The 16361-nt window shown below is 47.7% G+C and overlaps 3 long non-coding RNA genes across 3 annotated transcripts; all 3 read right to left on the bottom strand.

The window, feature by feature from the left end:
- Nucleotides 1–573: 573 nt before the first annotated feature.
- LOC133375663 (uncharacterized) lies at nucleotides 574–5271 on the bottom strand. Its single transcript, XR_009760288.1, has 3 exons — nucleotides 5132–5271; nucleotides 1371–1510; nucleotides 574–718 (listed from the first exon to the last, which is right to left on the bottom strand). It is a non-coding gene; the product is annotated as an uncharacterized LOC133375663 (long non-coding RNA).
- Nucleotides 5272–6121: 850 nt separating this feature from the next.
- LOC133375662 (uncharacterized) lies at nucleotides 6122–10819 on the bottom strand. Its single transcript, XR_009760287.1, has 3 exons — nucleotides 10680–10819; nucleotides 6919–7058; nucleotides 6122–6266 (listed from the first exon to the last, which is right to left on the bottom strand). It is a non-coding gene; the product is annotated as an uncharacterized LOC133375662 (long non-coding RNA).
- An 852-nt stretch (nucleotides 10820–11671) lies between these two features.
- Nucleotides 11672–16349, bottom strand: LOC133375661 (uncharacterized). The gene is made up of 3 exons (XR_009760286.1): nucleotides 16210–16349; nucleotides 12467–12607; nucleotides 11672–11814 (listed from the first exon to the last, which is right to left on the bottom strand). It is a non-coding gene; the product is annotated as an uncharacterized LOC133375661 (long non-coding RNA).
- Nucleotides 16350–16361: the final 12 nt, after the last annotated feature.

Below are 16361 nucleotides of genomic sequence, written 5' to 3'. Positions count from 1 at the left end.
GCTGTTGGATAGTTGCCATCCCCCTCATTGTCTGTGTTTTTTTCCTTCCAGGGGTGTCTCTGAAGCTAGTGAGGTTTTGGAAGAGACTACCTGTGAGAGCAACAAAGAGGACTACAAGGCTTAAAGAAGCCAGCTTTTATTTCTAAATAAAATGGTTTTTTGTATTCATCTCCTGTGGAGTCCCTTGCTTTATTCAAAAACAGCTAATGGGAGATCAAATCCCAGAGCGTTATGGTGTGCCTCTCCCTGGTATCAGTATACATGAAGCCATAGCTATACATGAGGCTAGAAATATTTTAATAATAAATGAATACATCACTGCTGAGGTGTCCTTACCATTGTCAGGCTGAGGGAGGTTGTGCTGTTACTGTGGGCAAGGGACTGCCTGTGAAGTCACGAAAGGACATGGTGGCTGAGAGGAAGAAGGATGCCGGGGGGGGGGGACGAATGGAGGGAAGGAGCCCAGGAGGGAGGGGGAGGCTGAGGGGAAGTGCTGTCAAAAAAGGAATGTAACTGAGGATTCTCCTTGCCTCCATACACACCAATAAACACCTTAGGAGGATCTCATGGGTTTGGAAAGCTCTTTTATTTGTAATATGCCTGCTGGGGCTGGTGAGGAACTTGCTTCAGGATCCATCAATGACAACTTTGAAGAGCCTCAGTGCAATCTAAGAGCTCAGCATCTAGGCTTTGAAGAGGACCTGGGTTCAAATCATGCCTGCAAGGGAAGGGGGAGATGTTATTTTCTCAGCTTCCCCTTCTCCCTCCCAGCACCAGACAAATACACAAGAGGGAGGTATCCACAGGCTTGGGAGGGGTTGCAGAAGTAGATACTTTCTTTCAAAAGGTAAAATAAGTCTTGCAGTTGGGAAAAAATCCCCCAAACCTCCCAGTGATATGTTCTATAGGCATGCAATGTTGAAGAGGGAGGGGATAGGAGCAGAGCTTGGAAGTAACTCATTATTTTTAACGAGTTACTTTTAATTCGTTACAATTTTAAATAACGAGTGGGTAATTCCATTACATTCGGCAAGTAACGTAACGAATAGTAATTTCCCTACTTTTCAGCTTCAACTTTAACGTTTCCACGTTAGGTTGGACGTTACTTGGGGGCGGGAACAAGGGGAAGTCAGCTCCTGGCTGTGATTGGTTAACACAAGACATGTGCCTCACACTGATTGGACCTTCGTACAGTTTCGCTCTGGCGTGGGTTGCTTCCTGCAACATAAGCTCATGTTCCCAGGTAAAAATGTCCTCACATGTTTTTTCTCTTTCATCCTTGCGGATTATTTTTTGGACTATACTCTCCTTGGGACCCTCATCTTCCTGAGAAGGAAGCGGTCCATTCTCTTCCTTCCATGGGCAATTACCTTGCCAGCTCTCAGGGCTTCTCCCTGGTCAGGAGGGTGAGACACCATCTGCTCCTTACTTCCCAACAGCATCCAGTGCAGCTCAGCTTCCCCCAGATTTTCCAGCTGATGTCTTTCCTTCTCGCATCTCCTCTGGTCATCTATTGGGATAAAAAGAGAATCCAACCTAGAAATCATCTGTTTGTCAAAGGCAGAAAGGAACCTTCAGTCAGGTTGTGCACTTGGGGAAGAGGGCAAAACCTGGGGATGTTTTTTTTTTTTTATTAATCAATGACTTAGATGATGGGGTGGAGGGAAGCCTTATGAAGTTTGCGGATGATACGAAACTGGGAGGGATAGCTAACACAATGGAAGACAGGAATAAAATCTAAAGGGACCTGGATAGACTAGAAAATTGGGCTGAAATTAATAAAATGACATACAATAAAGACAAATGCAGGATTCTGCATTTAGGCCACAAAAACAAAATGCACGGGTACAGGATGGGAAATACCCGGCTTAGCAGTAGTGCGTGTGAGAAGGACCTTGGAATTGTAGTGGATCGCAAGTTGAACATGACCCAGCAGTGTGATGCTGCGGCAAAAAAGGCAAATGCGGGTTTGGGCTGCATAAACAGAGCTATAGTTTCCAGGTCGAGGGAAGTAATAGTCCCACTATATTCTGCATTAGTCAGGCCTCATCTGGAATACTGCGTTCAGTTCTGGGCGCCTCATTTTAGGTTCAGAAGAGGGCGACGAGGATGATAGCCGGTATGGAGAACAAGTCTTATGAGGAAAGGTTGAAGGAACTTGGCATGTTCAGTCTGGTGAAGAGAAGGCTGAGAGGCGACATGATTACACTCTTTAAGTACCTGAAGGGCTGTCACATAGAGGAGGGTACAGATTGGTTCACTGCTGCCCCAGAGGGTAGGGCTAGGTCTAATGGTTTTAAGTTGCAGGAGCGTAGATTCAGACTGGACATTAGAAGGAACTTTTTGACAGTAACGGCAGTTCGGCACTGGAACCGACTGCCTAGGGAGGTGGTGGGATCCCCTTCGCTGGATGTCTTCAAGCAGGGGCTGGACAGCTATCTGCGGAAGATGCTCTAGCTGTGGATTTCCTGCTGTGAGCAGGGGGTTGGACTTGATGGCCTACAAGGCCCCTTCCAACTCTATGATTCTATGATTCTATGAATGAAACGAAGTGTCCTGGAAATGGGCATGGCTGGCTGGCACTGTAAATAGGAGCACTTCATGCAGCAACTGCAGGTCCCACTTGTTGCACTGTGGAGTGCTCCAATTAGAGCGCCAGCCAGCCAGCTAGCCATGCCCACTTTAAGGATACTCCATTCCACCCCCGCCTCAGTTTTCTGTCCCTACCACACACTCATTCAACATTGCATGCCTATAGAACATATCACTGGGAGGTTTGGGGGATTTTTTCCCAACTGCAAGACTTATTTTGCCTTTTTAAAAAAAGTGTCTACTTCTGCAACCCCTCCCAAGCCTGTGGATACCTCCCTCTTGTGTATTTGTCTGGTGCTGCTTTGGCTACATAAGAATGAGTTTGTTATTATTAAATAATAATGATATTCCGGTTGTTTTAAGGGATCGATGCATTCTCAAAGCTTATCAGGTACACCTGAGGTCTAGGAAAAGTCACTCGGGACTGCTGCTTGTAAGTTGAACCAAAATCCTGCATCTTCTTCACGCTGGTGCACTGTCTTAGTTCGACTGAGGACAGCGTACATACCTTCCATGACTTTCCCAAAGAATCCTAGAAACTCTAGTTTGTTAAGGATGCTGGGAATTCTAGCTCTGTGAGGGGTAAACCACAGTTCCCACAATTCTTTGTGGGATGCCCCGTGCTTTAAATGTGCTTTACATGTATGGGTTCTTCTACTCCCCGTAGTCCAGAAGCCAGGCAGACTGAGGCACTTCTGCCCTTAAGAAAGACACCAAGACCTGCTTAAAACACGAGCCAGAATTTCTTGACCAAAGTTTCTTCCTTTGCACTCCAGGGCACTCTCTAGGGAGATCGCCTTCCTTCACCATGAAGAAAGATGTGCCCCCGCCCAGAGCAGTGGGCTGGATGAGGGCTAATAAGCTGAATCCTTGGAAAACCAAGGCCCTGTGGGTCTACAGAATGGGACCGGCACCACTAAACGTCCAGCTTCTAATGGAGGCCAGTTGGGCCTCTGTAACATGGAGGACAACTAACAGCGCTCCTCTGGAGGAACTCAGCGATGGAGATGGGATAGAAGGGCTCAGGCAGTCCATAAATCATGCTGGATCCAAGCTGTTCAGGGCTTTGTATATCAACAGAGGAACCTTGAACCTGGTCTAGTGAAATCAAACTACAGACTTTGCTTCCTTAATCCTTTTCAGCAATGCTTAATTCCTTAAAAGAATATTAATCTGCTGGCACCACAAAGACTGATTTCGTTAAAATAAAGTCATGGCTATTTATATATTTATATAAAATATTGTTATGAGCATGGGGGGGGGCTGGAATGGATGATTTCTGTGGGTCACCTTTCCAGCCTCTGATTTGGAATCCTATGCCTGGGAGGCTGGCTCTGCTAGCCAGATGAATCTCCTTTGTTAATCAAATAGAGTGGCCAGGTAGTTTATGGGCCTGTTTAATTGCCCCGGCAACTGGTGAAAGGGCTAGGAAGATCCTTTTGTCATTTTAAACTCTACTGGAGGAGAGTCTCTCCCCCCACTCCTGGGCGGGCAGAAGTGTGTTTGGAACTGGAAGTGGGTGTACTGGAGAACTAGGGCTGCAGGCATGCAGAGAGGCTGGCTCCCTGCATGGTGGCGATAGGATGCCCCTGCACCTAGATGGAAAAGCTGGATATTAGACTGCTGATGCCTTGAACCCCTCCATCCTAAGCTCAGGTTGGAATGTGTGTACATAAATAAACCATATTTCATAAAGACACCGCAGTCTCTGCTGGCCTTCTTCCCAAAGGAAACCAAACCCTGGATGGGCGCAGGGACCCCCTGAAATCTCACCGCTCGGAGATTGGGGGAGGCACGCAACAATAGATAAATATAACCTTTATCTCAAACTGTATGTTATGATAGACGTTCTGCCCGGCCCTCAGGAATCTTCCCAGGCCATGCCCATCACAGGCCCAGCTCCAAATCCTCCTCAAGTGCTTTTGTGTCCTTGGAACTGTGATGAGGCCTGTTGCTTAAGTGGACTGGAGAGATGGGAAAGTGCAGAAACCTTTGATTTTTGCATAACTGGAATGGAGCCGAATGTACAAAGATAAGTCACGGCCGTTGCTCCACCCACACTTGCATTTGGCCATGCCTACTTTTTGCCTCTGGCCCTGCCCCCCTCTGGCATGGAGTCCCCAGAACGTTGCCCGCAAGGGAAGGCCATCCTTGGGCTGAACTATCTTCCCTAGCACAGTATGAGTACAGATGAAGGGTTGGCTATAAAACTTTTTAATATTAAAAGAGCAATCAAATAAATCATAGCTGAGTCACACCCACAATTGTGAGGTGTGTGAAGAGATGAGGCCTCCCCAGCTGTTGCCACAGGCTGTGGACTGCCTGTGGCATCACAGAAGCACATGGCCGTTGAGTGGATATAAAGGGGGGCCAAGTGGACTGAGGCAAAAGCATGGCCTGGTCTTTCACTTGGAGAAGGCGAATTGGCAAATGCAAGGAGGTGATCATCTGGCTGCGGGATGCCATCATTATTATCAGCGATAATGAGGCAAGTTTACTTGCTGAGCGGGATCACGGCTTGAAGGTGGCTGCTACTCACCTCTGAAGCTGGTTGATGTCTAGCGATGGACCTAGCGGAAGCTGGCAGTGTGTATGGAAGCCAGTGGATTTCGCATTCGGAAGCTGGCGGATGCCGCAAGGCTGAAGCAGGCGGATGTTTGTGGAGGAAGCTGTTTGACGGTCGATATTTGTGGGTTGAAGCCGGGGAACGAATGTGAATGGATGGGGAGGGGCGAGAAAGGGGCGCATGTTGTCGCTGGCGTTTTCACGAATGTCGGATGGCCGTGTGTGTGTGTGTGAGTGGAGTTTCGGATGCGGTAAAGGGGTTGGGTGGGTGTAAGTGTGTGAATGTGACAAACCGGTGGATGTACCATGACTAAATGACACCAGTGAATGTTGGCAGGTGGAAGCTAGAGGATGAAGTTGCCAGGCGGATGCTGGTGGAGGTGCCTGGGTGAGGCTGTTGGATAGTTGCCATCCCCCTCATTGTCTGTGTTTTTTTCCTTCCAGGGGTGTCTCTGAAGCTAGTGAGGTTTTGGAAGAGACTACCTGTGAGAGCAACAAAGAGGACTGCAAGGCTTAAAGAAGCCAGCTTTTATTTCTAAATAAAATGGTTTTTTGTATTCATCTCCTGTGGAGTCCCTTGCTTTATTCAAAAACAGCTAATGGGAGATCAAATCCCAGAGCGTTATGGTGTGCCTCTCCCTGGTATCAGTATACATGAAGCCATAGCTATACATGAGGCTAGAAATATTTTAATAATAAATGAATACATCACTGCTGAGGTGTCCTTACCATTGTCAGGCTGAGGGAGGTTGTGCTGTTACTGTGGGCAAGGGACTGCCTGTGAAGTCACGAAAGGACATGGTGGCTGAGAGGAAGAAGGATGCCGGGGGGGGGACGAATGGAGGGAAGGAGCCCAGGAGGGAGGGGGAGGCTGAGGGGAAGTGCTGTCAAAAAAGGAATGTAACTGAGGATTCTCCTTGCCTCCATACACACCAATAAACACCTTAGGAGGATCTCATGGGTTTGGAAAGCTCTTTTATTTGTAATATGCCTGCTGGGGCTGGTGAGGAACTTGCTTCAGGATCCATCAATGACAACTTTGAAGAGCCTCAGTGCAATCTAAGAGCTCAGCATCTAGGCTTTGAAGAGGACCTGGGTTCAAATCATGCCTGCAAGGGAAGGGGGAGATGTTATTTTCTCAGCTTCCCCTTCTCCCTCCCAGCACCAGACAAATACACAAGAGGGAGGTATCCACAGGCTTGGGAGGGGTTGCAGAAGTAGATACTTTCTTTCAAAAGGCAAAATAAGTCTTGCAGTTGGGAAAAAATCCCCCAAACCTCCCAGTGATATGTTCTATAGGCATGCAATGTTGAAGAGGGAGGGGATAGGAGCAGAGCTTGGAAGTAACTCATTATTTTTAACGAGTTACTTTTAATTCGTTACAATTTTAAATAACGAGTGGGTAATTCCATTACATTCGGCAAGTAACGTAACGAATAGTAATTTCCCTACTTTTCAGCTTCAACTTTAACGTTTCCACGTTAGGTTGGACGTTACTTGGGGGCGGGAACAAGGGGAAGTCAGCTCCTGGCTGTGATTGGTTAACACAAGACATGTGCCTCACACTGATTGGACCTTCGTACAGTTTCGCTCTGGCGTGGGTTGCTTCCTGCAACATAAGCTCATGTTCCCAGGTAAAAATGTCCTCACATGTTTTTTCTCTTTCATCCTTGCGGATTATTTTTTGGACTATACTCTCCTTGGGACCCTCATCTTCCTGAGAAGGAAGCGGTCCATTCTCTTCCTTCCATGGGCAATTACCTTGCCAGCTCTCAGGGCTTCTCCCTGGTCAGGAGGGTGAGACACCATCTGCTCCTTACTTCCCAACAGCATCCAGTGCAGCTCAGCTTCCCCCAGATTTTCCAGCTGATGTCTTTCCTTCTCGCATCTCCTCTGGTCATCTATTGGGATAAAAAGAGAATCCAACCTAGAAATCATCTGTTTGTCAAAGGCAGAAAGGAACCTTCAGTCAGGTTGTGCACTTGGGGAAGAGGGCAAAACCTGGGGATGTTTTTTTTTTTTTATTAATCAATGACTTAGATGATGGGGTGGAGGGAAGCCTTATGAAGTTTGCGGATGATACGAAACTGGGAGGGATAGCTAACACAATGGAAGACAGGAATAAAATCTAAAGGGACCTGGATAGACTAGAAAATTGGGCTGAAATTAATAAAATGACATACAATAAAGACAAATGCAGGATTCTGCATTTAGGCCACAAAAACAAAATGCACGGGTACAGGATGGGAAATACCCGGCTTAGCAGTAGTGCGTGTGAGAAGGACCTTGGAATTGTAGTGGATCGCAAGTTGAACATGACCCAGCAGTGTGATGCTGCGGCAAAAAAGGCAAATGCGGTTTTGGGCTGCATAAACAGAGCTATAGTTTCCAGGTCGAGGGAAGTAATAGTCCCACTATATTCTGCATTAGTCAGGCCTCATCTGGAATACTGCGTTCAGTTCTGGGCGCCTCATTTTAGGTTCAGAAGAGGGCGACGAGGATGATAGCCGGTATGGAGAACAAGTCTTATGAGGAAAGGTTGAAGGAACTTGGCATGTTCAGTCTGGTGAAGAGAAGGCTGAGAGGCGACATGATTACACTCTTTAAGTACCTGAAGGGCTGTCACATAGAGGAGGGTACAGATTGGTTCACTGCTGCCCCAGAGGGTAGGGCTAGGTCTAATGGTTTTAAGTTGCAGGAGCGTAGATTCAGACTGGACATTAGAAGGAACTTTTTGACAGTAACGGCAGTTCGGCACTGGAACCGACTGCCTAGGGAGGTGGTGGGATCCCCTTCGCTGGATGTCTTCAAGCAGGGGCTGGACAGCTATCTGCGGAAGATGCTCTAGCTGTGGATTTCCTGCTGTGAGCAGGGGGTTGGACTTGATGGCCTACAAGGCCCCTTCCAACTCTATGATTCTATGATTCTATGAATGAAACGAAGTGTCCTGGAAATGGGCATGGCTGGCTGGCACTGTAAATAGGAGCACTTCATGCAGCAACTGCAGGTCCCACTTGTTGCACTGTGGAGTGCTCCAATTAGAGCGCCAGCCAGCCAGCTACCCATGCCCACTTTAAGGATACTCCATTCCACCCCCGCCTCAGTTTTCTGTCCCTACCACACACTCATTCAACATTGCATGCCTATAGAACATATCACTGGGAGGTTTGGGGGATTTTTTCCCAACTGCAAGACTTATTTTGCCTTTTTAAAAAAAGTGTCTACTTCTGCAACCCCTCCCAAGCCTGTGGATACCTCCCTCTTGTGTATTTGTCTGGTGCTGCTTTGGCTACATAAGAATGAGTTTGTTATTATTAAATAATAATGATATTCCGGTTGTTTTAAGGGATCGATGCATTCTCAAAGCTTATCAGGTACACCTGAGGTCTAGGAAAAGTCACTCGGGACTGCTGCTTGTAAGTTGAACCAAAATCCTGCATCTTCTTCACACTGGTGCACTGTCTTAGTTCGACTGAGGACAGCGTACATACCTTCCATGACTTTCCCAAAGAATCCTAGAAACTCTAGTTTGTTAAGGATGCTGGGAATTCTAGCTCTGTGAGGGGTAAACCACAGTTCCCACAATTCTTTGTGGGATGCCCCGTGCTTTAAATGTGCTTTACATGTATGGGTTCTTCTACTCCCCGTAGTCCAGAAGCCAGGCAGACTGAGGCACTTCTGCCCTTAAGAAAGACACCAAGACCTGCTTAAAACACGAGCCAGAATTTCTTGACCAAAGTTTCTTCCTTTGCACTCCAGGGCACTCTCTAGGGAGATCGCCTTCCTTCACCATGAAGAAAGATGTGCCCCCGCCCAGAGCAGTGGGCTGGATGAGGGCTAATAAGCTGAATCCTTGGAAAACCAAGGCCCTGTGGGTCTACAGAATGGGACCGGCACCACTAAACGTCCAGCTTCTAATGGAGGCCAGTTGGGCCTCTGTAACATGGAGGACAACTAACAGCGCTGCTCTGGAGGAACTCAGCGATGGAGATGGGATAGAAGGGCTCAGGCAGTCCATAAATCATGCTGGATCCAAGCTGTTCAGGGCTTTGTATATCAACAGAGGAACCTTGAACCTGGTCTAGTGAAATCAAACTACAGACTTTGCTTCCTTAATCCTTTTCAGCAATGCTTAATTCCTTAAAAGAATATTAATCTGCTGGCACCACAAAGACTGATTTCGTTAAAATAAAGTCATGGCTATTTATATATTTATATAAAATATTGTTATGAGCATGGGGGGGGGCTGGAATGGATGATTTCTGTGGGTCACCTTTCCAGCCTCTGATTTGGAATCCTATGCCTGGGAGGCTGGTTCTGCTAGCCAGATGAATCTCCTTTGTTAATCAAATAGAGTGGCCAGGTAGTTTATGGGCCTGTTTAATTGCCCCGGCAACTGGTGAAAGGGCTAGGAAGATCCTTTTGTCATTTTAAACTCTACTGGAGGAGAGTCTCTCCCCCCACTCCTGGGCGGGCAGAAGTGTGTTTGGAACTGGAAGTGGGTGTACTGGAGAACTAGGGCTGCAGGCATGCAGAGAGGCTGGCTCCCTGCATGGTGGCGATAGGATGCCCCTGCACCTAGATGGAAAAGCTGGATATTAGACTGCTGATGCCTTGAACCCCTCCATCCTAAGCTCAGGTTGGAATGTGTGTACATAAATAAACCATATTTCATAAAGACACCGCAGTCTCTGCTGGCCTTCTTCCCAAAGGAAACCAAACCCTGGATGGGCGCAGGGACCCCCTGAAATCTCACCGCTCGGAGATTGGGGGAGGCACGCAACAATAGATAAATATAACCTTTATCTCAAACTGTATGTTATGACAGACGTTCTGCCCGGCCCTCAGGAATCTTCCCAGGCCATGCCCATCACAGGCCCAGCTCCAAATCCTCCTCAAGTGCTTTTGTGTCCTTGGAACTGTGATGAGGCCTGTTGCTTAAGTGGACTGGAGAGATGGGAAAGTGCAGAAACCTTTGATTTTTGCATAACTGGAATGGAGCCGAATGTACAAAGATAAGTCACGGCCGTTGCTCCACCCACACTTGCATTTGGCCATGCCTACTTTTTGCCTCTGGCCCTGCCCCCCTCTGGCATGGAGTCCCCAGAACGTTGCCCGCAAGGGAAGGCCATCCTTGGGCTGAACTATCTTCCCTAGCACAGTATGAGTACAGATGAAGGGTTGGCTATAAAACTTTTTAATATTAAAAGAGCAATCAAATAAATCATAGCTGAGTCACACCCACAATTGTGAGGTGTGTGAAGAGATGAGGCCTCCCCAGCTGTTGCCACAGGCTGTGGACTGCCTGTGGCATCACAGAAGCACATGGCCGTTGAGTGGATATAAAGGGGGGCCAAGTGGACTGAGGCAAAAGCATGGCCTGGTCTTTCACTTGGAGAAGGCGAATTGGCAAATGCAAGGAGGTGATCATCTGGCTGCGGGATGCCATCATTATTATCAGCGATAATGAGGCAAGTTTACTTGCTGAGCGGGATCACGGCTTGAAGGTGGCTGCTACTCACCTCTGAAGCTGGTTGATGTCTAGCGATGGACCTAGCGGAAGCTGGCAGTGTGTATGGAAGCCAGTGGATTTCGCATTCGGAAGCTGGCGGATGCCGCAAGGCTGAAGCAGGCGGATGTTTGTGGAGGAAGCTGTTTGACGGTCGATATTTGTGGGTTGAAGCCGGGGAACGAATGTGAATGGATGGGGAGGGGCGAGAAAGGGGCGCATGTTGTCGCTGGCGTTTTCACGAATGTCGGATGGCCGTGTGTGTGTGTGTGAGTGGAGTTTCGGATGCGGTAAAGGGGTTGGGTGGGTGTAAGTGTGTGAATGTGACAAACCGGTGGATGTACCATGACTAAATGACACCAGTGAATGTTGGCAGGTGGAAGCTAGAGGATGAAGTTGCCAGGCGGATGCTGGTGGAGGTGCCTGGGTGAGGCTGTTGGATAGTTGCCATCCCCCTCATTGTCTGTGTTTTTTTCCTTCCAGGGGTGTCTCTGAAGCTAGTGAGGTTTTGGAAGAGACTACCTGTGAGAGCAACAAAGAGGACTGCAAGGCTTAAAGAAGCCAGCTTTTATTTCTAAATAAAATGGTTTTTTGTATTCATCTCCTGTGGAGTCCCTTGCTTTATTCAAAAACAGCTAATGGGAGATCAAATCCCAGAGCGTTATGGTGTGCCTCTCCCTGGTATCAGTATACATGAAGCCATAGCTATACATGAGGCTAGAAATATTTTAATAATAAATGAATACATCACTGCTGAGGTGTCCTTACCATTGTCAGGCTGAGGGAGGTTGTGCTGTTACTGTGGGCAAGGGACTGCCTGTGAAGTCACGAAAGGACATGGTGGCTGAGAGGAAGAAGGATGCCGGGGGGGGGACGAATGGAGGGAAGGAGCCCAGGAGGGAGGGGGAGGCTGAGGGGAAGTGCTGTCAAAAAAGGAATGTAACTGAGGATTCTCCTTGCCTCCATACACACCAATAAACACCTTAGGAGGATCTCATGGGTTTGGAAAGCTCTTTTATTTGTAATATGCCTGCTGGGGCTGGTGAGGAACTTGCTTCAGGATCCATCAATGACAACTTTGAAGAGCCTCAGTGCAATCTAAGAGCTCAGCATCTAGGCTTTGAAGAGGACCTGGGTTCAAATCATGCCTGCAAGGGAAGGGGGAGATGTTATTTTCTCAGCTTCCCCTTCTCCCTCCCAGCACCAGACAAATACACAAGAGGGAGGTATCCACAGGCTTGGGAGGGGTTGCAGAAGTAGATACTTTCTTTCAAAAGGCAAAATAAGTCTTGCAGTTGGGAAAAAATCCCCCAAACCTCCCAGTGATATGTTCTATAGGCATGCAATGTTGAAGAGGGAGGGGATAGGAGCAGAGCTTGGAAGTAACTCATTATTTTTAACGAGTTACTTTTAATTCGTTACAATTTTAAATAACGAGTGGGTAATTCCATTACATTCGGCAAGTAACGTAACGAATAGTAATTTCCCTACTTTTCAGCTTCAACTTTAACGTTTCCACGTTAGGTTGGACGTTACTTGGGGGCGGGAACAAGGGGAAGTCAGCTCCTGGCTGTGATTGGTTAACACAAGACATGTGCCTCACACTGATTGGACCTTCGTACAGTTTCGCTCTGGCGTGGGTTGCTTCCTGCAACATAAGCTCATGTTCCCAGGTAAAAATGTCCTCACATGTTTTTTCTCTTTCATCCTTGAGGATTATTTTTTGGACTATACTCTCCTTGGGACCCTCATCTTCCTGAGAAGGAAGCGGTCCATTCTCTTCCTTCCATGGGCAATTACCTTGCCAGCTCTCAGGGGCTTCTCCCTGGTCAGGAGGGTGAGACACCATCTGCTCCTTACTTCCCAACAGCATCCAGTGCAGCTCAGCTTCCCCCAGATTTTCCAGCTGATGTCTTTCCTTCTCGCATCTCCTCTGGTCATCTATTGGGATAAAAAGAGAATCCAACCTAGAAATCATCTGTTTGTCAAAGGCAGAAAGGAACCTTCAGTCAGGTTGTGCACTTGGGGAAGAGGGCAAAACCTGGGGATGTTTTTTTTTTTTTATTAATCAATGACTTAGATGATGGGGTGGAGGGAAGCCTTATGAAGTTTGCGGATGATACGAAACTGGGAGGGATAGCTAACACAATGGAAGACAGGAATAAAATCTAAAGGGACCTGGATAGACTAGAAAATTGGGCTGAAATTAATAAAATGACATACAATAAAGACAAATGCAGGATTCTGCATTTAGGCCACAAAAACAAAATGCACGGGTACAGGATGGGAAATACCCGGCTTAGCAGTAGTGCGTGTGAGAAGGACCTTGGAATTGTAGTGGATCGCAAGTTGAACATGACCCAGCAGTGTGATGCTGCGGCAAAAAAGGCAAATGCGGGTTTGGGCTGCATAAACAGAGCTATAGTTTCCAGGTCGAGGGAAGTAATAGTCCCACTATATTCTGCATTAGTCAGGCCTCATCTGGAATACTGCGTTCAGTTCTGGGCGCCTCATTTTAGGTTCAGAAGAGGGCGACGAGGATGATAGCCGGTATGGAGAACAAGTCTTATGAGGAAAGGTTGAAGGAACTTGGCATGTTCAGTCTGGTGAAGAGAAGGCTGAGAGGCGACATGATTACACTCTTTAAGTACCTGAAGGGCTGTCACATAGAGGAGGGTACAGATTGGTTCACTGCTGCCCCAGAGGGTAGGGCTAGGTCTAATGGTTTTAAGTTGCAGGAGCGTAGATTCAGACTGGACATTAGAAGGAACTTCTTGACAGTAACAGCAGTTCGGCACTGGAACCGACTGCCTAGGGAGGTGGTGGGATCCCCTTCGCTGGATGTCTTCAAGCAGAGGCTGGACAGCTATCTGCGGAAGATGCTCTAGCTGTGGATCTCCTGCTGTGAGCAGGGGGTTGGACTTGATGGCCTACAAGGCCCCTTCCAACTCTATGATTCTATGAATGAAACGAAATGGGCATGGCTGGCTGGCACTGTAAATAGGAGCACTTCATGCAGCAACTGCAGGTCCCACTTGTTGCACTATGGAGTGCTCCAATTAGAGCGCCAGCCAGCCAGCTAGCCATGCCCACTTTAAGGATACTCCATTCCACCCCCGCCTCAGTTTTCTGTCCCTACCACACACTCATTCAACATTGCATGCCTATAGAACATATCACTGGGAGGTTTGGGGGATTTTTTCCCAACTGCAAGACTTATTTTGCCTTTTTAAAAAAAGTGTCTACTTCTGCAACCCCTCCCAAGCCTGTGGATACCTCCCTCTTGTGTATTTGTCTGGTGCTGCTTTGGCTACATAAGAATGAGTTTGTTATTATTAAATAATAATGATATTCCGGTTGTTTTAAGGGATCGATGCATTCTCAAAGCTTATCAGGTACACCTGAGGTCTAGGAAAAGTCACTCGGGACTGCTGCTTGTAAGTTGAACCAAAATCCTGCATCTTCTTCACGCTGGTGCACTGTCTTAGTTCGACTGAGGACAGCGTACATACCTTCCATGACTTTCCCAAAGAATCCTAGAAACTCTAGTTTGTTAAGGATGCTGGGAATTCTAGCTCTGTGAGGGGTAAACCACAGTTCCCACAATTCTTTGTGGGATGCCCCGTGCTTTAAATGTGCTTTACATGTATGGGTTCTTCTACTCCCCGTAGTCCAGAAGCCAGGCAGACTGAGGCACTTCTGCCCTTAAGAAAGACACCAAGACCTGCTTAAAACACGAGCCAGAATTTCTTGACCAAAGTTTCTTCCTTTGCACTCCAGGGCACTCTCTAGGGAGATCGCCTTCCTTCACCATGAAGAAAGATGTGCCCCCGCCCAGAGCAGTGGGCTGGATGAGGGCTAATAAGCTGAATCCTTGGAAAACCAAGGCCCTGTGGGTCTACAGAATGGGACCGGCACCACTAAACGTCCAGCTTCTAATGGAGGCCAGTTGGGCCTCTGTAACATGGAGGACAACTAACAGCGCTCCTCTGGAGGAACTCAGCGATGGAGATGGGATAGAAGGGCTCAGGCAGTCCATAAATCATGCTGGATCCAAGCTGTTCAGGGCTTTGTATATCAACAGAGGAACCTTGAACCTGGTCTAGTGAAATCAAACTACAGACTTTGCTTCCTTAATCCTTTTCAGCAATGCTTAATTCCTTAAAAGAATATTAATCTGCTGGCACCACAAAGACTGATTTCGTTAAAATAAAGTCATGGCTATTTATATATTTATATAAAATATTGTTATGAGCATGGGGGGGGGCTGGAATGGATGATTTCTGTGGGTCACCTTTCCAGCCTCTGATTTGGAATCCTATGCCTGGGAGGCTGGCTCTGCTAGCCAGATGAATCTCCTTTGTTAATCAAATAGAGTGGCCAGGTAGTTTATGGGCCTGTTTAATTGCCCCGGCAACTGGTGAAAGGGCTAGGAAGATCCTTTTGTCATTTTAAACTCTACTGGAGGAGAGTCTCTCCCCCCACTCCTGGGCGGGCAGAAGTGTGTTTGGAACTGGAAGTGGGTGTACTGGAGAACTAGGGCTGCAGGCATGCAGAGAGGCTGGCTCCCTGCATGGTGGCGATAGGATGCCCCTGCACCTAGATGGAAAAGCTGGATATTAGACTGCTGATGCCTTGAACCCCTCCATCCTAAGCTCAGGTTGGAATGTGTGTACATAAATAAACCATATTTCATAAAGACACCGCAGTCTCTGCTGGCCTTCTTCCCAAAGGAAACCAAACCCTGGATGGGCGCAGGGACCCCCTGAAATCTCACCGCTCGGAGATTGGGGGAGGCACGCAACAATAGATAAATATAACCTTTATCTCAAACTGTATGTTATGACAGACGTTCTGCCCGGCCCTCAGGAATCTTCCCAGGCCATGCCCATCACAGGCCCAGCTCCAAATCCTCCTCAAGTGCTTTTGTGTCCTTGGAACTGTGATGAGGCCTGTTGCTTAAGTGGACTGGAGAGATGGGAAAGTGCAGAAACCTTTGATTTTTGCATAACTGGAATGGAGCCGAATGTACAAAGATAAGTCACGGCCGTTGCTCCACCCACACTTGCATTTGGCCATGCCTACTTTTTGCCTCTGGCCCTGCCCCCCTCTGGCATGGAGTCCCCAGAACGTTGCCCGCAAGGGAAGGCCATCCTTGGGCTGAACTATCTTCCCTAGCACAGTATGAGTACAGATGAAGGGTTGGCTATAAAACTTTTTAATATTAAAAGAGCAATCAAATAAATCATAGCTGAGTCACACCCACAATTGTGAGGTGTGTGAAGAGATGAGGCCTCCCCAGCTGTTGCCACAGGCTGTGGACTGCCTGTGGCATCACAGAAGCACATGGCCGTTGAGTGGATATAAAGGGGGGCCAAGTGGACTGAGGCAAAAGCATGGCCTGGTCTTTCACTTGGAGAAGGCGAATTGGCAAATGCAAGGAGGTGATCATCTGGCTGCGGGATGCCATCATTATTATCAGCGATAATGAGGCAAGTTTACTTGCTGAGCGGGATCACGGCTTGAAGGTGGCTGCTACTCACCTCTGAAGCTGGTTGATGTCTAGCGATGGACCTAGCGGAAGCTGGCAGTGTGTATGGAAGCCAGTGGATTTCGCATTCGGAAGCTGGCGGATGCCGCAAGGCTGAAGCAGGCGGATGTTTGTGGAGGAAGCTGTTTGACGGTCGATATTTGT

Source organism: Rhineura floridana, chromosome 1 (assembly GCF_030035675.1).
Source record: "Rhineura floridana isolate rRhiFlo1 chromosome 1, rRhiFlo1.hap2, whole genome shotgun sequence".
NCBI classification, from domain to species: Eukaryota; Metazoa; Chordata; class Lepidosauria; order Squamata; family Rhineuridae; genus Rhineura; species Rhineura floridana.
The sequence above is the reverse complement of the archived record's forward strand: the minus strand, read 5'-3'. Positions and strand labels throughout refer to the sequence as shown.